We start from the raw sequence: 21,316 nt of genomic DNA, 5'->3' as shown, positions 1-21,316 counted from the left end.
ATTTCCTCATAGCCACAATCCGTTCAATATAACCATGTGGTGTGCCCTTGCTTAGAGGGTCAAGGCATCTAAATGGATGGGTTCCGGTACTGTGCGCCCATTTAAATGGGACCAGAGATGCAGCATGAGGTTGGCTAATGCGTCTCTGTCGCCGGCTGGCTGAGCAAAAAGGGAGTACAACCAGTGCTTGAAATGTAAAAATAGAAGTGAAGGTACTCAGTACCAGAGTACCTACTCATTTCTAAGAAGTGACGGTACTCTCCAATTAAAAGTATAATGTTTTTCTTGAGAAGTGTAGATAATCTCCCTCTAAAAATTTAAAAGTGATCGAGAGATGCGTCAGCCTCTACACTAAGGCAAATTACCAAGGTTAGAGAAGAAATCAAACACCCGGCCCTAGAGTCCGCAAAGCACATTTGGAGAGCAAAGGCAGCCCGAATATACGGTTGGGGAGACAAGAATGGAAAGCTCCTGCACTGGTTGTCCACACAACTACTAGCTGACAGGGTCATTTTGGAGGTCGCGGACGAGTCTGGGGCGCTCACCAGGTCCCCAAGTGATATTGCCGACAGCTTTGCCTCCTATTACACACGATTATACGTGGAGCACCCCAGACCTCCTGCCGAAAGAGAATCCCCTCTTCTGGAAGACATTGTGCTTCCCAGGATCTCGCATACATCCAAGGAGATCCTGGATGCAGAACTAACCCTGGCAGAGATCGCAGGGGCGATAAACCGCCTTCCATCTGGTAAAACCCCTGGCCCAGACGGTTTCCCTATGGAACTCTACCACCGATGTAATGATATCCTAAGCCCTCACCTCCTTAAAATGTACGAAGAGGCTGAGAGGGTTCGACCAAGCCACTATTGTAGTAATCCCCAAGATCCAACCCCCGTTGCGCTGCTGCTGCTCAGCATACCGACCCATTTCCCTTTTAAATACCGAAATCGAGGTGCTGTCAACCGTTCTAGCCACCAGATTGAAGCCTGTGCTTCCCACACTGGTACACTTAGACCAGTGCGGGTTTATGCCCTCATGCAGTACTAGACACTGCATTAGGCGACTGAACGTTGCCTTGGAACACCGTGAGGTCTTGTCCCGGTCACCTCTGGCTCTTCTTCTCCTCGATTTTGAAGAAACCGTTGACACCGTGGACTGGTCCTACTTGGATCAAGTCCTCCAGGGCAATGGGATTGGCCCGAAGTTCCAGGGCCTTGTAAAATTACATTACTCAAACTCGAAGGCACGTGTCCAGATAAACGGGGTGGTCTCAGATCCGTTCCTCATACGCCGCTGAACACGTCAGGGATTCCCTCTATCCCCATTGCTGTTCGCACCAGCGATAGAGTCCTTGACAAAACTACTGAGAGAGGACCCCCAATAGAAGGTTGGACATGGCCAGAAGGTCCTGAGGATAGAGTGGCATTATATGCAGACGATGTCCTCGTTTATTTCTCCAATCCTGCCATAAGTGCCCCGCGGATCTTGCAGCTCCTTGATCTCTTTTCCCAGGCCTCAGGCCTAACTCTAAACCCTGGCAAATCCCTCCTGGTCCCCCTGCACCCTTCCAGAGATTGCATTGACTGGCAGTGAAACATTTGGATCCGGCGAAACAATTTTAAGTACCTAGGCATACACGTAGCCTTGTTACCCGAGCTAGCATGGGAGTTAAACTTCTCACCACTTACTAAAAAAAACAAAGAATACCTCCAAAAATGGAGGAACTTACCCCTCAACCTGCTGGGCAGAATATCACTTTACAAAATTATGATATTCCCCAGAGTTCGATACCTCCTGCAGAGCTTTCCACACCCAGACCTTAGGAAGTGCTTCGCTGAGATGGAAACGGTGGCGCGTCGGTTTTTGTGGCAAGGCTCTCGCCCTAAATTGGCCCTTGCCACATGCCAGAGAGATACATATGATGGAGGTCTGGGCATGTCTAAAATCTATTTTGATTACCTTGCAACCTACCTACTAGTGATTAACGACTGATTGGGTGAGGGTTGGTCAGACCCCGCTTACAGGCTCGAGCTTCAGACAGTTGGCTACTCCGGAGTCTTTGATGCCCTGTATGGGGGCAGGATCCCTTGAGACACCCCGGAAGTGACGAAGGTAGTGCTACTGGGTTGGCACGCAGCCCAGAAAGTGACAGGTTGGTGGGATCGTCTCACCCGGCAGACCCCCTTGTGGCAGGGGAGTCATCTGCGGGAGGTCTCAGCATTAGAGGGATTCCGGAAATGGCATAACATTGGAATATCCAACCGAAGAGACGTCTGGGGAGAGTCACACATGCGGTCCTTTGAGTAGATCCAAGAAAGCTACTCTCTAAATAAAACCCAATTCCACAAGTATTTACAGCTCAGACACGCACTTCTGGTACATATCTCACCAGGGGACAGTATCCCTGACTGCAGCCCCATGGAGGCGAGGAGCTTGATGTGAGACCCGGGCAAGGGAGGAATCTCCCAGCTTTACCGCTCCTTGCCCTTCAACACCACCCCCTCCCTTGAGAATCTTTGCCGGAAATGGGAGGGTTGGGTGGCCCCAATTGAGGAGGCAGACTGGAGAGATGTGTTAATGGCCCCTAGGACCCTGTCCATGACATCCCGGTTTCAAGTACTCCAGACTCCCTACCTCCACACAGCATACCTCATCCCTGAAAGACTCTTTAGTGCAGGCCTGCGACAGACAGACGACTGTCCTCGATGCTCCAGTCCGGACGCTGATTTTTTCCACATGGTCTGGGCATGCCCCGTCATAACGACTTACTGGAAGGCGATTGTAGGGAGGTCTCGAGGGTCTTGCACTCAGAGGTGGAAATGGCCCCCATTACCCTCCTCCTGGGGGCGATGGGACTGAGAAGAGCAGACTGTATCTTTTTGGGAGTGGTATGCCTGGTAGCTAAAAGGGATATCATAACAGAATGGAAGGCAAAGGCAGTTCCCACACTGATCAAGTGGAGGCGAGGTGTGGATTGGTGTGCGCTATGTGAAAAGCCTGTATATGAGGCCAGAGGATGCCCAAACAAATACAGGAAGATGGGGGAGCTTGTGGAGTGCCTGGACAGCCACGGGATGGGCCCCTTCCTTAGCATATTGGTACAGAGGGGCCCGCCAGTTGGTCAGGACCCGCCTGGCTCCCTCACAACAAATGACCAGGGCCCTCACGGCACAATAGTGAGACCCAACTATCACCCAGTAGGAAAAATCCATATGTATTGTGTACTAGTGACTAGTGTTCTTGAAATATACAGACCTAAGGTCATGTTACGGTCATCCCAAGATTATATTTGTTGTCATGATGTTTCTGTTTTTTCTTTTTCCCATATGTTCGTATGTTTACGTTGTATTTTCTATTCATCTTTTCTCCATAAAACCAATAATAAATATTTATTAAAAAAAATATATATTAAAAAGTGCCGATACTCCGTACGGGACAGTACCGGCCCATTTAAAGCACAGAGTACAACTAAAAATACAAAAAATCCAGTTTGTTCACTCGGTGATATAGGTACTAACATTTGCGGCTGTTTGTCTCTGATAATACTGAGTATTACACAAAAACTGACTTGAAATTGCAGATTTTAAATGATAAACTGCATGCACTTGCAACTTCTAGAGGCTACATTGGGTTCAAATGAAGGTCAATGCATTGACAATTTAAACTGCTTTGCTGATACATCACTAAACTAGTGATGCAGATTTTATAAAGTCTAGTCTGCAATTTTCTCTTTCTTTCATGACTCGGTGACACTGGCCACCATTAATGATACTTTAAGATGTATTTCAATTGTCCTAAATTTTTATGCGACTACAAATGTATAACAGTTAAAGAGCACACAAGCTTGTTTTATTCAACCGAAGAATCATTAGAACATACAGAATGAATACTCAGATAAGTCTACTGCAGGATTTAAGCTTGTCATCACTAACAACATTGTACATTATGCTATCTGATTTACATGCAACCTTTACATGCCGTCTACACAAGTGAATCATTAACAAAGTTTAATTTCACACATGATTTTTAAGTTACTTTAATATTGTTTTGTTTTCCTTTCATTTCTTTGCCCATCAAATGTTACTTTGTATTCACTTCAGGCTTTAAGAGGATCACGTAACATGTTATGATAAATTTACAGAAAAACAATGCAAAAGCTGAAGACAAAATAGCAAATATCTCCATGGCCACCATGTACTTTCCGTTGGTGCTGAGGTAGGCTGGAATAAATGAGATCCAAACGCTTAGGAATGCAAGCACGCTGAATGTGATAAATTTAGCATCATTGAAGTTGCTTGGCAGGTTTCTAGGTAGGAAGGCCACTAGGAAACTTATAGATGCGAGAAGTGCGAGATATCCCAGCATGCACCAGAAAGCAATAGGTGATCCTTCATTGCACTGAACTACTATCTGTCCTGGGTGAACATTGATGTTGTATTCTGAGAATGGAGGGGTGAAAAATGTCCAAGTGACACAAAGGAAAACCTGAATGAGCGTGCAGGCACTAATGATGGAAAATTATACCAAATGTAGCCTGGCGAAGGAGGCACTTCTCTGGAGTGGGATAACCGATGAATGTCAATGAGCAGAGAAAGCAGAGGGTGAGCGACAAGAGCAGGAGGTAGCTGAGGGAGCGGCTGTTGGCCTTCACAATTGGAGTGTGCCGCTGATGGATGAAGAGGGCCAAAACTGCTACAGGGAAAATTGAGGAGAAAATAGTGGTTGCTGCTAGAGTGAGGCCTAAAGGTTCTTCATAGGACAGAACCTCAATAGTTCTTGGTATACACTGGTCTTATTTCGTATTCGGCCACTGATTCCAAGGACATTTGATACACTCAGTAGAATCTGAAAGGAAAAAACAAAATGCACTTCTTAAAGCAGTACCGCAACATGACTTTCAACGTGCATTACAAAATACATTTAGATTTATATACCAGTTTGGTTTGAAATTTCTCCCTGGGGGCATGGCACACAGAGGAAGCAGCATGCAGGTTCTCCTTCGCTTGCCATTTTTCTGGACCCAGGGGCACAGCTAGGAGTACACACAGAGAGTGGTACCTTTAAATAGTATTCAGACAATCTTCATGTAATACACTTATTTCACAGATCGCACTGTATTATATAATATTATAATGGACACGCCATGTAGACATTTGAGAAGAATACGTTAACATTTTCATCTGTGTGCAAACGTCTTTGAGAATGTGAGGAGTATCTCAGGACCAATTTCCAAAACATCACCACTCAAAGGCACCGACAGCGCGGACCTGCAGTGGATGTGTGCTGTTGGTGTGCCCCGTGCGTGCCAAAGGCAAGACTGTTGGTGCCAGTCCACACCTGGACTGTACCCAGGACCAGGAAACATCATCCCCTTCCCACTGATACCCTGCAGCTACCCCCCACATCTTCAACCCCAGCTGCCACTCCTTATGCTGTTGACATGTCCCACCAACACTGAGGGAGCATTCTATTGCACTTCCCTCAGATTTTCATGTACTTATACACACACACACACATACATCATGGCACCTTCACCAACGTCACCCAAATCCCTCACGCTCACAGTGTTGCAACCACCCCCACAACACTCCACATTCACATGTATGCTCCTCAACAAATGCTTACTCACCAAACACACCACTGAGACATGGGACCTGCTGCACAACAGTGCCTCAGATCTACTTTTCCTCACAGAAAACTAGTTATTCACTGTATCCGCACCTGACATCACCACACCCCCACCACCCTAGGTTACAAGATTCGCAGGAAGGGCAGACTTCACAATCACAGAAGGGAATTGCATTCTTCCACAAGAATGCCATCAGTTGCACCAACACCACTGACTTATCATCTTCTAGCTTCAAACCCGTTTTTCAAGCTCCACGTCACAGCCAACTTCAACCTATGTACCACCTGAACCACAGAACTACTTCACTGCAACCATCACAGAGTTTGTCACCCTTCACACTAGCAATTACATAGAGATCTCTCACCTGGAACACACCAACCCCGAAATCAAAAGCACTGATCCTAAACATTGGAAGTCTGGGCCTCACCCAATGAGTAAATGGACCTACCTGCATCACTGGACACCTCCTGCTCACCCTTTTCACCATCTTTGACAACATTCAAGACAAAGAGCCCTAATCAGTTAACTGGACTGACCACATCCTCATCAAGTTCAGCATCCCCGTCCGGGGCAAATGCACATGTACTATTACCAGAACAACCTGCAAAAACTGGAGCAGCATCCCTCGCCCACCAATCCAAACACACCAACAGCCTCACCGCCATCAAGAAATTCAGCTATTGAATAACCTCTTTGTTGACTCTCTGGACCCCTTCAAACTCAGCAATGCAACAAGATCTATACCACAAGACAGTTGGTACACAGAGAAACTCAGACAGATTAAATGCCACTACTAATAACTGGAGTGCAAATGGAGAATAAGCCACAATAATGCTGAAGAAGGCACCTTCAGAACCACTCTGGGATGCTACTGCCATATGACCCAGACCAGCAAATATGCTGCTCTGGCCAGACCATAGTGATTCCAGCACCAACAGAAGTAGGGGTGTGTGAAAAAATCTGCTCTGCTGACAGAGTTCCTGGAGCTTTGACCACTCTGCACTTCATTTGGAGAGCAGAATTCTGCCAAAACTCTGCCAACTGCCATATGGCAGAAACTTTCTCACGCGCAGCTCGACATTGTCGAGTTGGTAAGCACAAGTGAGAATTTGCATCCCGAGTGTGATTTTTGGGTGCTAGAATGCCTCCTTTCAAGATTTGTCAATGCAGGTATTCGCACAGGTCACAACCGTTCATGTGACAAAGCTGTTGCTAGAGTAGAAAATCTACTTGAGCTGCAGAAAAAGGTGCACCCTTGGGCACCCTGTGTGGTGCCATTTGCACTGATTGTACAGCGCAGAAGAAGTTCCCGTCACTAAATATCAGCTTGAGCAGTGCGATGTGTCCAAATTCCGCCCCTGGAGGAACTCCAGAGAACCTTGCTGAGTTTTTATGTAACTCCATTGAATTCTGCAAAGTGAAACTTCATGTGTTGTGCCCAGTCCTGAACAAAAGCAAAGAACTCTTTGCCATTGTGAAATAATTCACTTCACTGGTGACTTCTTCTAACTCAATCACCCCCTTGCATGACCTCTGTAACAATCTCTTTCATTTCTTCAGCAACAAATCACCACAAATGACAGCAACTTCAATTTAAAACTGGACCCAAAAGACCTCGCCAAACACCTCTCGATCATATGCAAAAACAACACTAACCACATGGCTCATCATCACCCTAGAAGAAATCACCACCACCAGAAAGCCCATCCACTTAGTACCCTATTGAACCCCTGTCCCCACCACACCTACTCCAGAGGACCACAATATATGAGTGCCATGCTCACAACCATTCTGAATGCCTCCACCTCTTCTGTGACCTTTCCAGATGTTTGGAAACATGTAACTGTCCTCTAATGGCTGAAGAAACCCTCTGTGGGCCCACTCAATGCTTGCCACTATAAACAGAACTCAGACTCCAAGGACATGCTCTCAGATAGATCAACTTCTTCTTGATTTGAAGGACCCACTCAGTTAGCCTGCCACTGTACACAGTGGAAAACTGCAACTTCATCTGAGGAGTTCCACAAGGATCCACCCTGAGCCTAGCCCTCTTCAATGCACAGCTCATTCCCTCTCTTACAGACAAGATTACCAGTGCCTAGATCACATTTGTTGATTTTATGGCTAGAATCACCCACTGGAGGAAGAATAACTGCTTGAAGCTGGATACCAATATGACCAAAATTGTGATCTTTGGGAACAGCACTTCATTGTGTGATTCCACCTGGTGCTAATGGAGCTAGGACTGACAGCAATCCCCACAACCCATGCCAAAAAGCTCTGGAAAATCACACATTACCTTGTCACAAGTAAGCGGGGCTACGGAAATACCTTTTGTGCTGTTGTTAAAAATTGGATTGTTAGCTGACTGGGGTATAAGCTCTGGTCAGGCAGCAACCACCATCCTAATTATGGCAAGGCACAAGCAAACTGCAAAGTAACCTGTGCTGAACCCTCCAGTAGTGTGGCAATCTCTAAAGTATTTGTGCAACACTTCAAACAGTAAAACAGTGAAAACACCACACATGAAGATCCCAAACCCGGTTAGAACAATAAACCTTAATTTAATAAATGAAACAAGAGTAAAATGATACAAATCCAATCAGGAGAACGAGAGCTAGGAATGAAAAAACTTTTTTAGAGAAAATAGCGCCAAAAAGCATAAAGCATCAACTGTGTAAATCTGATCACGCTGGACCGGGATGAAGTCACAAGTTCAGGTCCACCACAAAGAAGCACGGGCCGGCTACTGAGACCCAGTTAGGTCTGCTGAACAGAGTACCTTAAATCCTGGGATACTGAGTGCTGAGTGGATCTTTGTCGAAGATGTGTTATGCATTCGAGGCAATGCATGGGTTCAAGATGCGGTGAGGCTGTGATGCGATGTCCTGTTGTGTCGACTTCAAGGATCACATTGATGAGGGCTTGGGATGCTAAGCCCGGAGTCAGGGTTGCAGTGCATAGTCAAGGAAGTGGCGCTCAGTCAGGATGATGCACTGGATATGGAGCTGTGAGGCGGAATGCAGAGTCCATCATCACTGCCATCAACGATAGATTTAAGGGCATGTGCTGAGAATGGATCGTGCAGTGGCAGGTGATGCAGGCTGCGGCAGCGCAGGTCTTCTGCTACAGTCCTGTTCATTGCAGTGCGGTGATGCTTCGATATTGCTTGTTTGCATTGCGCAGCAGAGGAGATGCACCTCTCCTGCTGGTTCCGTAGCGGCTGGCAGAGCACCTTAGACCTACTTCCAAAGGTCCAGGACAGGTGTGGCACCGCTTGGCAGGGTAGACTCACAGTTGGCAGAGTCTGGGTGCAGATACAATGTTGTTGGAAGCCTGTTATCGCCAGACAACTTGAACATTGGAAACAAGCCAACTAGCCTGTGGAGTAAATCTGGCTTCTGAAGTCAAGAGATGCAGGTCCAGTCCTTCTCACCAAGGCAAGAGGGCAGCAGGCAGCAGGACAGCCCAGCAAAGCAGGACAGCCCAGCAAAGCAGGACAGCCCAGCAGAGTGTAGTCCAGCAGAGTGTAGTCCAGCAGAGTGGCAGTCCTTCAGCAGCACAGCAGTCCTTCTTCCAGGCAGAATATCCACAGGTTTTGAAGGGTACTGGAGTAGGGGTGTCTGAGGTCCTTCTTTTCTACACAGCTGTGCCTTTGAAATAGGCAAAGACTTCTAGAGGAAAGCCTGCGAAGTGCACTGTTTCCCTGCTTTCCCTGTGTGGCTCCAGACTAATTATAGGGGATATGCAGTCCTTTGTTTGGAGACAGGACACAGTCTATTCGGGTGTAGGAAAATGCCACTGCTGGCATGGTTACCCCCTAACATTTTGACTTTCGTTGATGCCAGCTTTGATTGAAAGTGTGCTGGGACCCTGCTAAACAGGCCCCAGCACCAATGTTCTTTCCCTAAAACTGTACCTTTGTCTCCACAATTGGCACAGCCCTGGCACACAGATAAGCTGAGCACTATGCCCCTACAGTGGCTAAGCCAATTCTTAGACATTGTAAGTGCAGGGTAGCCATGTAGAGTATATGGTCTGGGAGTTTGTCAAACACAAACTCCACAGTTCCATAATAACTACACTGAATACTGGGTAGTTTGGTGTCAAACATCTCAACACAATAAATCCACACTGATGCCAGTGTGGGATTGATTGAGAAATACACACTGAGGGCATCTTAGAGATGCCCTCTGCATGCCAGTCCAACTGCTAGTGCTAGGCTGACCGGTCTCTGCCAGCCTGCCACTTTCAAACCAGATTCTGGCCACATGGGGTGAGTTCCTTTGTGCACTCTGTGACCAGGAACAAAGCCTGTCCTGGGTGGAGGAGCTTCACACCCCCCCCTGCAGGAACTGTAACACCTGCCGGTGAGCCTGAAAGGCTCAAGCCTGGAGTTACAGTGCCCCAGGGCACTCCAGCTAGTGGAGATGCCCGCCCCCCCGGACACAGCTCCCACTTTTGGCGACAAGTCCAGGGCGATAATGAGAAAAACTAGGAGGAGTCACCCCCTCAACCAGGTCCACCCCGAAGGTGACCAGAGCTGAATTGACTCTCTCCTTAGAAAATCCTCCATCTTGTTTTGGAGGATTTAGCCCAATGTGAATAGGGATGTGCCCCCCACCCACAAAGGGAGGAGGCACAAGGAGGGTGTAGCCACCCCCCGGGACAGTAGCCATTGGCTACTGCCCCCCATCCCTAACACACCCGTAAATTTAGTATATAGGGGCAACCCTGAACCCAGGACATCAGATTCCTGACAACCTACAAAGAAGAAGGACAGCCTAGCTGAAAAACCCCGCAGAGAAGAAGGAAGAATACAACTGCTTTGGCCCAGCCCTACCGGTCTGTCTCCAACTCCAAAGAACCTGCACCAGCGACGCATCCTGCTGGCCCACCGACCACTGCCAACTCAGAGGACTGCCCTGCACTACAAAGGACAAAAAAAACTCCAGTGGACAGTAGACCTGTCCAACCAAGCAAGAAGAAACCATCTTTAAAGGGACTCTCACTTCACTCCAGAAACAATAGTCCCCACCACTCTGCACCGAACACCCCTGGCCCGTGTCCATAGAAATCAATGACTCAGAGAGGATCCCCAGGTGACTCCGACGACGTGCCCACTCTGGGCTAACCGTTCTGCTCCCCCACAGCAACGCCTGCAGAGGGAATACCGAAGACACCCCTGACCGCGACTGCCCGGGAAGAAGAAACCTGATGCCTGGAAGAAGCACTGCACCCGTAGCCCCCAGGCCCATAAAGAACCAACCACCGGTGGAGCAGTGACCAGCAGGCGGCCCTCACCCTTGCCCAGTTGGTGGCTGGCCCCAGAAGACCCCCTCTGCCCCGCCTGCAACATCTGAGTGACCCATGGGTCCAATGAAATATATTACAAAACAGACACCTTGTTTGTCCACTGCACCTGGCCGCCCCTGTGCTGCTGAGGGTGTGCTTTGTGTGCCTACTTGGGACCCCCCCAGTGCTCTACTAAACGCCCCTGGTCTGCGCCCCGAGGATGCAGGTACTTACCTGCCAGCAGACTAGAACCGGAGCACTCCCTGTCTCTATAGGCACCTATGTTATTTGGGCCCCTCTTTGACCTCTGCACCTGACCAGCCCTGTGTTTCTGGTGCTGGGTGTTAGGGGTTGACTTGAACCCCCAACGGTGGGCTACCTATGCCCCGGAGACTGAACTTGTAAGTGCTTTACTTACCACGTTAACCTAACTAACTATACTTACCTCGCCCAGGAACTGTTGAATTGTGCAGTGTCCACTTTTAAAATACCTTATTGCCATTTTAGGCCAAACTGTGTACATTACTGTTTTGATTCAAAGTCCTATCTACACCTATGCAAAGTACCTTACATTTAATGTACTTACCTGCAATTTGAATAGTGTGGTTCTAAAATAAATTAAGAACATAATATTTTTGTATATAAAAACCTATTGGCCTGGAGTTAAGTCATTGAGTGTGTGTTCTCCTTTATTGCCTGGGTGTGTACAACAAGTGCTTAACACTACCCTCTGATAAACCTAACTGCTCGTCCACACTACCACAAATACAGCATTGGTATTATCTATTACTGCCCCTGTCAAGCCTCTTGGGGAACCCCCGCACCCTGTACACACTTTCTCTCACTTTGAGATAGTATAAACTGAGCCAGCTTCCTACATTGGTGGATCAGCGGTGGGGTCTAAGACTTTGCATTTGCTGGACTAATCAGCCAATACCTAATCACACAACTAAATTCCAAAATTGTCATTAGAAAATAGATTTTTGACTATTTTTCCAAATTTTTTAAAGTCCTGCTAGGACCTTGTGTAAGTCCCTGTTAGCATCTCTTTTTAAGTTTAAAAGTTTTGTAAAAGTTAGGATTTAAGTACTAGAAGTAGTTTTTAGTTTCTTAAAAAGTAATTCCAACTTTTAGAGACATAGGCCCTCATTACAACCCTGTCGGTCGGTGATAAAGCAGCGGTAATATCGCCAACAGGCCAGTGGTAAAAAAAAAAAAATGGAATTATGACCATGGCGGAAACCGCCAACACAGACAGCCACTTTAACACTCCGACCGCCACGGCGGTAGCAACAAGCACCTTGGCAGTAACCGCCAACAGCCAGGCGGAAGACAGTGTACCGCCCACTGTATTACAATATGCCAATCTCCCAGCTTTTCCGGGGCGGTACCAATGCCATCAAAAGCACAGCGGAAACAGTACACTGAAGGGAAATGACTCATCTCTTGACACTCAAGGAAGAACCACAACGCCATGAATCCCGAGCTGCACATTTTCCATTTTCCCAATGCTGGTGTAACTCCTCATACACCAGGAACACGAACGTCGGTGAAGACAACCACGGTGAGTACTACACCTAGCACACAAGGGAGGGGGGAGGAAAAAGAGAGTGACACACACAAGCAACACCTCCACCCTCACCCCCAACACCATACAAACAAACGGATGCAACAACATTACAGATACACTCCGTAACCCTCAGGAATAACGCAAAGACAAAAGAAATGGATTAAAATGAGTGTAATAGTACAATTTTAGATAAATACGTCCTTAAATCAATAAACAGTATGTACAATATATACAAAAGAAGGGACAATGCCCACTCCAAAATGTCCGTGGACCATGGGGTCATAACACATAGGCCAAGGCCACACTTGACTCTTGCCTCAATACGGAGAGAACACTGCAGGGGCATCAGGTCGCAAACACACAGGCACCTCAGGGGGACGGGAAATGGGGGGCACCTCAGCCGGAAGATGGTACAACGCCACTGCTCCTGGAGGGGGCTATATGCCAACTGCTTGTTTCTGGGGAGTGCAAAGCCACAGTCTCTTTAGTGGGTGGGTTGCCCACTGCTTGGTCCTGGGGAGTGCAAAGCCACAGTCTCTCTAGTGGGTGGGTTACCCACTACTTGGGCCTGGGGAGTGCAAAAACACAGTCTCTCTAGTGGGTGGGTTGCCCAAGACTTGGTACTGGGGAGTGCAAAACCACAGTCTCTCTAGTGGGTGGGTTGTCCCCTGCTTGGTCCTGGGGAGTGCAAGGCCACAGTCTCTGGAGTGGATGCCTTCTTCCACTGGTTCTGTAGGGGGCTTTGTGCCCAGTGTGCTTTATCCTGCCAAGCAGGGGGTGAGTGGATGCCTTCTTCCACTGGTTCTGGAGGGGGCTTTGTGCCCAGTGTGCTTCATCCTGTATGGTGCAAGGTTACAGTCTCTCACCTGGGTGTCACACCTACAGGTGTTGCAGGGGCCAGGACGCACTGCAGCCCATGTATTCACGACTACACACTGCTCGCCAGCGGTGATGGCTGCTCAGTGGATGGCAGTTGCGGTGCACATGGCGGTGCTGTCAGTGGTGGGGGGGAGGCTCCAGCCCTTCCCCTGCAGCCTCGGACGGCTGCCCACTGGGGCTGCTGCTGCTGGCAGTGGTGCTGCTGGCGGTGCAGGTGGCGGTGCTGTCAGTGGTGGGGGGGAGGCTCCAGCCCTTCCCCTGCAGCCTCAAACCCTGACCACTGGGGCTGCTGCTGCTGGTGGTGCAGGTGACAGTGCAGGTGCTGGCTGTGGTGCAGGTGTCGATTCTGTCAGTGGTGGGGTGAGGCTCCAGCCTTTCCCCTGCAGCCTCGGACGGATGCAGTGCCATGGCTGGTGTTGTGTGCCCCTTCCTGCCCTTGGCAGATGGTGGTGCCTCCTTGCTTCTGCCAGCAGGTGTTCCTTTCCTGCCCTTGCTGGCTGGTGGTGCCTCCTACTTCCCCTTGCTGGCTGGTGGTGCCTCCTTCCCCTTGCTGGCTGGTGGTGCCTTCTTCCCCTTGCTGGCTGGTGTCCTCTTCTTGTCCTTGCTAGGTAGTGGCCCCTTCTTACCCTTGGCAGGTGGTGCAGGCACACGGACTGTGCTGACGGGTGCCTCCTTGGAGCCTCTCACACCTACAGTAGCTGCAGAAACCACAGTGGCCATGGACTAGGTGGCTGAGGTGCTGGGGGGGGTTCTGGCCTCCCTGGCCCAAAGTGAAGGACGGGGGGAGGGGTGACGAAGAAAAGCTTCTTAGAGACACGGGCGGGAAGAGGGTGAAGGTTTGGGAGTGGAGGAAGGGGGAGTGGTTGTAGGAGGTGTCTGTGCTGTTTTTCGGTGCATGGGCTGGATGCTGTTGTGAGGTGGATGTCTGTTGGGTGTCTGAGTGCTTCTGTTTGTGTACTTTAGGAGATGGGGTCACAGACACAGTGGTGGAGGACAAATGGGACGTGTGCATGGATGTGGGGGGTGATAAATGCCAGTGATGGAGGTAGTGAATGAGGATGTAATGCATACAGGTGTGAGTGGAGATGCTACTGGGAGGGAGGTGGACGAGGAGGAGGAGGGGGACACAGTGGAGGCAGTGGATGTTGGTGTGTCTGCATCTGGATGGTGCTTGTTTGAGTGCCTGGTGGATGAAGTGTGGTGCTTGTGTTTGCCTGAGCCACTTCTCTGTGTTGATTTGGGTGAATGCAGGTCTGAAGTTGTGCTTGGGATAGTCTGGGGTTGAGGGGATTGGGACTGGGTAGAGGAAGTTTGAGGGGGGAGGCTGGAGACAGGGACAATGGCTGCCATAAGTGAGTTGGCCAGAGCCTGGGATGCTCTCTGTTGGGCCGCCACACCAGAGTCAGTGCCCTCCAGGTATGCATATGTTTATGGCAAATGCCCTGCTAGAACCTGGATGGCATTCAGTATGGTTGACTGCCCAACAGTGAGGGATCTCAGGAGGTCAATAGGCTCCTCACTGAGGGCAGCAGGGCTGACTCGGGCAGGGCACGAGGTGCCTGGGGCGAAGGAGATGCCCACCCTCCTGGGTGAGAGGGCACGGGAAACACGCTGAGGGGCTGCTGGGAGGGCGTTGCTGGTGGCGGTTGTACCTGTAGTTGGGGTGGCCACAGAGGTTTCCGCCACCACCAGAGATCTCCCATCGGAGGAGTCGCCGCTGTCGGTACTGTCCCATCTGTCTCCATCATGGTGCTCCCCTCACCCTCTGCCCCACTGGTGCCCTCACCGTCAGTGGATTCGACTTCCAGGCCCACGTGGGATGCAGCTCCCTCCATCATCGGTGCCTCTGCCAGATGATGCTGATGCACACAAGGGCAGGGTGACAAAAAGGGGGGAGGGGGAGACAGAGGATACACTTGGTCAATGCAAGCAACAACACTACCGTTGGCGTACACAACTCACAGGGAACAGCCCTATGCACTAGGCCATGCACTACCAGTTACAATGCTAGTCACCAGCCCATAGGGTACAATACCTAACGCCATTAGCTGCACACTTGAAACCACAGGACCATGCCCAGTAATAGATGCCCACTAACATTATTGGGGTTGGAGTGCACCTGAGCTTGCCCATCATGGAACCTAGTAACACCTTAACATGCGCAAAGTCATTAATCTGAATCTGTACTCACCCCCCTGTGGCTGCTGTAATGCCTTCAAGCGCCCATCCAACTCCGGATAGGCCACTGCCAGGATACGGAACATCAGGGGGGTCAGGGTACAACAGGCACCCCTTCCTCATTGGGAGGCTCCTTGCCCTGAGGCTCAGGTCCTCCCACCGTTTGCAGCAGTGGGTCCTCTGCCTGTCAAAGACCCCAGGGTCCGCACCTCCTTGGCGATGGCATGCCAAATACCCTTTTTCTGATGGGCGCTGACCTGCAGAAAAAAAAATACATCAGAAAAGGTATTATTCATACCGTCCGGATTGTCATACTCATGGCCCAACATATTCCTCCCATCCCCTTACGCACATACATTGACCACCACACATGCAGCAATCTGCCCTGGAACCCTCAGCCTCCCCGACACAAGGCTTACACATACAGCACTTCATACATTCATGCCCCACGCATCGTGCTCACAGTGTACTCACCTGTTGGTCTGGAGGACCATAAAGTAAGCGGTACTGGGGTAGGACCCCATCAACCAGTCTCTCCAACTCCTCTGAAGTGAAGGCAGGGTGACTTTCCTGAGACACTCGAGCCATGGTCGCTTCCAGACACAGGTCACAGCAGCACTTGCAGTGTAGGTCCTCTCCTGTTGAAGGTCAGGTAGCAAGTGAGTGAACAGATAGAAAATGACGGTCAAGACAGCGGCGGTGTATATCGTCACTGCCGGCGTACATCACCATTGGCTCCTGGAACACGTAGGCCCAAATGACCACCAGACCATAATGGCGCACAACACCAGTGAAATTACCTCATTTCCACTTGTCCCTCCTCACAGGTCAGACGGCCGCCATTTCAGGGGAGCACCTAACTGCATCACACCAGACATAGGCACATCAACTGACTTACAAGTTCACATACTGTTTCTGTAAAACAAAAATAGTATATTAATCTGAGTATATGTTTGAATATGACCTTCTGCTCACTGCTTTTCACCCTAAAGTTCAACCGCTGAGGATGAATAGGAGATGGAGACATTTTCCTGTGTACAGACCCCTGGTGGACCTGGCAACAATGGGGGACAGGCACATTATCCTCACCTACAGACTTAACAGGGCCACATTCCAAGAGCTGTGTGACCAATTGGAGACAGACCTGATTTCAGCTATCCGACACCCCACAGGTATCCCCCCTGCAGTGCTCCATTTCTTGGCAAGTGGTTCCTTCCAAGCGACAGTGGCCATGGCATCAGGGATATCACAGCCTATGTTCTCAAACGTGCTGACCAGAGTGTTGTCTCCCCTGATGAAACACATGCGCAGCTACATCATATTCCCCCAGGTGGATGATTTGGCCACAGTGAAGGCTGACTTCTATGCAATGGGACATATCTCCAACATCATTAGTGCCATTGATGGTACACATATTGCCTTTATCCCCCACTCCCCCTCCCCCCAACGGATAAATGAACAGGTGTTCAAAAATTGAAAGAGCTTTCACTCTCTGAATGTGCAGATGGTGTGTTTGGCGGACCAGTACATCTCCCATGTCAATGCAAAGTATCCTGGCTCTCTGCATGATGCCTTTATCTTGAGGAATAGCAGCATCCCATATGTGATGTCTCAACTCCAGAGGCACAGGGTGTGGCTAATAGGTGAGCCCATGGTCCCCACCCAGTTGATGTAGGTATATGGGTTGGCCCTAAGAGTGAGTGTGTGGCTAACAGGTATCTTTCGATATTTATAGGTGACTCTGGTTACCCTAACCTCTCATGGCTACTGACCCCAGTGAGGAATGCCAGGACAAGGGCAGAGGAACGTTACAATGAGGCACATGGGTGAACAAGAAGGATCAATGAGCGCACCTTTGGCCTCCTGAAGGCCAGATTCCAGTGCCTCCATCTGGCAGGTGGATCCCTGTACTACTTACCCAATAAGGTGTGCCAGGTCATCGTTGCATGTTGCACAACCTGGCCTTGAGACGCCAGATGCCTTTTCTGCAAGAGGATGAGCCTGGAGATGGTCTTGTGGCAGTGGTGGAGCCTGTGGACAGTGACGCAGAGGAGGCAGAGGAAGAGGATGTGGACAACAGAAATACTATAATTCAACAGTACTTCCAGTGACACACAGGTAAGACACTGTTACTTCACCTTCCATTGCAGTTTTGTGTTGAACATTGTACATGGCAGCCTGGTTTCCCTATTTCTATGGCCACTTACTGTACCCTTTGGCATATCTGTTTCAGATATCTGTGCCCCACTCTGGCTCCTGGTGTGTTTACTGCTGCCCACTACAGGTCATACCTATGTAAATATAACTGTACATTTGAATTTAATGTTTACAGTTTGTTAAATGAATACATATTTCAATCAATTGACAGACTCCATACTTTTATTAGTTCCAAGGGTGTTTATTTCTGTGATAATAAGTGTAGGGGGTATTACAGTGGGCTGGGTTGATGGTGGAGAAATGTCCAGGATAGAGTCCAGTCTATTGGTATCACAGATGCCTTGTCCAAGGGGGCATAAGAAGTGGAGCAATGTCAGTTCACGGTGGACAGGGTGACAGAGTGGGACACAAGGGTGACATTCAGGGGAGTCTTATTTCCTGGCGGGGATCTTGGCAATGTTCTCTGGCTTCTGCCTGGATTGTAGGGACCTTTTGCATGGTGGTCCTCCTTCTGCAGGGGGAGGGGTGCTGGTGGCGTGTTGTTTCTGTGGTGGGGCCTCCTGTCCACTAGCATTGGCAAAGGTGGAGGGCTGTTCTTCGGTGTGGCTAGTGTCAGGGGCCTGTTGATGTGCCACTGCCTCCCTCATGGTGTTGGCCATGTCTGCCAGCACCCCTGCAATAGTGACCAGGGTGGTGTTGATGTCTCTTAGGTCCTCCCTGATCCCAAGGTACTGGCCCTCCTGCAGCTGCTGGGTCTCCTGCAGCTTAGCCAGTATCTGGCCCATGGTCTCCTGGGAATGGTGGTATGCTCCCAGGATGTTGGTGAGTGCCTTGTGGAGAGTCGGTTCCCTGGGCCTGTCCTCCCTCTGTCACACAGCAGTCCTCCCACCTTACCTTGTCGTGTGCCTCTGTCCCCTTAACCGTGTGCCCACTGACCCCAGGTCCCTGATCGCCCTGTGTTTGGGAGGTTGCCTGGGGTCCCTGTAGTGGTGGACACACTGCTGATTGACGTGTCCTGGGGACAGAAGGATGGGCCTGCTGGGTGGGTGCTGTGGTGGTGTTTCCTGAGGGCGGAGGCTATGTGGTGGTTTGGGAATGTGGCTGGGTCACTGACTGTCCAGAGGTCCCTGATTGGCCAGGTTGGTCATCCTGGTCCAGGAGTGCAGAACTGCTGTCATCACTGTGGGCCTCTTCTGGGGGGGGGGTGGTGGGGGGGCTGGATGTGGCTGGCACCTCCTCTCCGGTGAGGTTGTGTGGAGGTCTAGTGGGGATGTAAATGCAGTGTTATTGTTTCTGCGTGTGACATCTTGTGCATAGGTATGGCTGAACTTTGCCTAGCTGAGGATTTCACAGTCCTGTGGGTGTGACCTCATCAGCCAGGCAAAGGTGTCTTGAGGTCCTCCCTCTCATGATGATGTGGAGTGCCATGGGTCAAGTGTCAATCAGTGACACCTAGTCATAGAATGTGGTGGGGTCAGCAGTCTCACTGACCCCATCCCACTCTGTGATGAGTGAAGAACTTCTCCCTTCCCTCACTGACCGACCTTAGGTCAGCCAATGACAGAAAGCAGCATTCCCAACCCTCTCGGAGAGCTGCAGCGAAGATAAGTTTTGTTTTTTGATGTATAGTGTGTGCGTGTATGTATGAATTTATGTATGTGTGTGCATTTGAGTGTTTTTGCATGTGTGTGAATGCATGGGTGTGAGTGAGTGTGTAAGTGGGTGTTTATGCCCCGTGCCCCATTCCTACTAAAATTACTGGCCACCACTGCCCAAACAGTCGGGACAACTTCAGAATCGGAACAATAAAGTGCACAAAGGAACTGAACACATCTTGGATTCTCCTTTGTACTCAGAACTGCTCCAACCCTTCTCTAGTTTAGTAGCAATCGAGTCTGCGGCCACAACCCAGCTCTTTCTCCAATTGTTTGTTGATTGTGCCTTTGCATAATGTAGCAATCAGAAACATTTTGGATATACAAAGGACAATTATTCATTCTCATTCTCTCTCTCTCTCATCACAAACATCCATCTGCCAGATATGCTCAGCACCCCAGGCTACTTCATGGCAGAGGGGTAGCTGCTCAATATCGACTATAGAATACCATAGGACACAAAAAACATTGATGGATTATTGAAATACAAAATATTGAAAGAGAGTATGTATGATTTTCAATGCCTTACTCCACATGTGTAACTTGCCAATATATGTATCTTCAAGGTACATCGATGTGGCGCTAAGAATAGAAACTATATAGTTCCCTATATGCAAATATCTATCCATATTTTGTCCCTTGGTATTTTGTCTATGATATTAGTATGCCATGATATTCTAGTCCTCTTAAATGCTTGATTTGTCTCACAACTGGGTCAATCATTTCACACTGTCTGTTATCACTCGCCAGCCACATAACATTCTATTTGTTTTATGTTTTAACTCCTGGGTGCTTTTACTGCAGCACAAATAGTTTGAGTTATTAATATAACTTTGACAACCGATTGCACTCTAAACCTGCAATATATTTTCCTTATTTTTACATTCTCAAAGACCACATCTAAAAAGGGCACAGACTCCTACTGTACTAGTTATATCTCTGCCATGCAGTCCCTTTATTCATTTGCCTTCCTATTCCTTTATCCGGTGCTTGAGGTGGCCATGTTGGATTGGGGAAGATTGGATTCTCCCTAAGAATTTCATGGTTTTCTGTGGCTTGCAGTCAAGACGCAAGAGACGAACTTAGATTTCTAGACTCGGTCCAATGATTTCAAATGACTGAGATTATCAAGTAAATGCTTTTATTGACCACCGACCAAGATGGCCATGCGGTCTTGAAGCTCTGGGGATGCCACCAGCCACGATGCGCTGTCCGACCCCATCCTGCTAGTGATTTCTGCCCCGGGGGTGGCTCCTGCAGATACTGGGATCCTGCTGGAGGAGCATTGACGGAGTTCTAGTGGCAACTGGGGCCGCGTGTAAGCCTGGGGACGGGGGCTGCGTGCGGATGGCATTTCAGACCGGGAGCTGCTGCTCACCCTTATTTGATGGCAGATGAGGGGGACCGAATGCCTGGAAGGTACTGAACTCCTTTCCTGCCCGCACACCTTGCTTGGTCAGGTGCGCACTGCTGGATTGGGCCGTCGGTCCTCATGCCTGGCGGGCTGCCCGGCGATCGGGACTGGGTGCAGCCCAAGTGGTGTTTGGCCTGGGCCTGCCGTGATCTCCTTGGGCCCAAGTGGGCCCCCCGAGGTGACGATGCTGCCCCTGACCCAGAGCACTGAGGGGAGTGTACTGGTGAGTGCACCCCATTATTCAACTTATGGGAACCCTGATGGTTGGCTTAAGAACTGGAGTGCATCAGTGATATTGCCCGCTTTTGTGGCTTCCTGCTTACACAGGTGAGCTGGAACTGACATTTGACATTCACTTAGCCTATTACACCACTATATTTACCTCCTGCACTCTGCGTGTGAAGCAGATTGTTACCTGGATCGCATGGCAGGTTGCCGCGCTCCACATTTCATTTGGGCCTGGTTGTGCGGTCCCACCTTCTGCAGGTCTCCTATATCCTCCTGCTGTTATTACTTCACGCTACTCACTGACACCTAGG

The 21,316-nt window shown here is 49.5% G+C and overlaps 1 protein-coding gene across 1 annotated transcript in view; it reads right to left on the bottom strand.

Moving 5' to 3' along the window:
- Nucleotides 1-3,838: 3,838 nt before the first annotated feature.
- LOC138267163 (uncharacterized) overlaps nt 3,839-21,316 on the bottom strand; it is a 60,282-nt gene continuing 42,804 nt past the window's right edge. The window contains exon 7 of the mRNA XM_069216014.1: nt 3,839-4,845. The gene's annotated coding sequence lies outside the window, so the exon portion shown is untranslated. The remainder of the gene's footprint in view (nt 4,846-21,316) is intronic.

Source organism: Pleurodeles waltl, chromosome 12 (assembly GCF_031143425.1).
Source record: "Pleurodeles waltl isolate 20211129_DDA chromosome 12, aPleWal1.hap1.20221129, whole genome shotgun sequence".
In the NCBI taxonomy this organism is placed as follows: domain Eukaryota; kingdom Metazoa; phylum Chordata; class Amphibia; order Caudata; family Salamandridae; genus Pleurodeles; species Pleurodeles waltl.
This window is presented reverse-complemented; position numbering and strand designations above follow the sequence as displayed.